The 639-nt window shown below is 48.2% G+C and overlaps 1 protein-coding gene across 2 annotated transcripts in view; it reads right to left on the reverse strand.

Annotated features, from left to right (window-relative positions):
* The window catches only part of Slc2a12 (solute carrier family 2 member 12), a 58,045-nt gene that overhangs the window by 40,616 nt on the left and 16,790 nt on the right, over window positions 1-639 (reverse strand). The window lies entirely within an intron of this gene.

Raw genomic sequence — 639 nt, forward strand, 5'->3', positions numbered from 1 at the left:
GAGTAAGTAGCTTTACAAGATAAGCAGCTGGCAGATGATAAGGACTGAACAAAATGGTTAGCTGCTAGTGTGTGCCTTTGGCATTGGATTAGATGTCCTGATAGCCTGGTTGTCCAAGCCCAACCCAGTTCTCTAAAGACAAACTTCTGAGGGCAGATAGATAGGGGAGAAGGGACCTCTAGAAGAAGGTGTGGGTTCCTGGCTATGTGGAGCCCACAGAAACCAGCCCCCGAGGCTCTTGCCTTCAACTCCTCAGTGGCTACCATCAGGCTGTACTGGGTGGGCCTTTGCCTGTGCTCATGGGAGTCATTGAACAAGTTCTTTACCACCTCCAGGAATTTAGTGGCATATGCGAAGTGAGTGGGCAATTAAAAATAAATAAATAAGTTGAGGCTGGTGTTGTAAGCCAGTTGGTAGCATCCTTACCTAACATGCTCAAAGCCCTTGGTTCAATCCCCAGCAATGCACAAAAACTGAGCTTGGTGCACATGCCTATAAGCCTAGCACTCTGGAGATGCAGGGAAGATGAACATAAATTCAAGGCCATCCTTGGCTATATAGGGAATTCAAAGTCTGCCTGGGCTACAAAAGATGTCAAGGAAGGAAGGGAGGGAGGGAGGGAGGGAGGAAGGAAGGAAG

This window comes from Microtus ochrogaster, linkage group LG4 (assembly GCF_000317375.1).
Source record: "Microtus ochrogaster isolate Prairie Vole_2 linkage group LG4, MicOch1.0, whole genome shotgun sequence".
NCBI lineage: Eukaryota > Metazoa > Chordata > Mammalia > Rodentia > Cricetidae > Microtus > Microtus ochrogaster.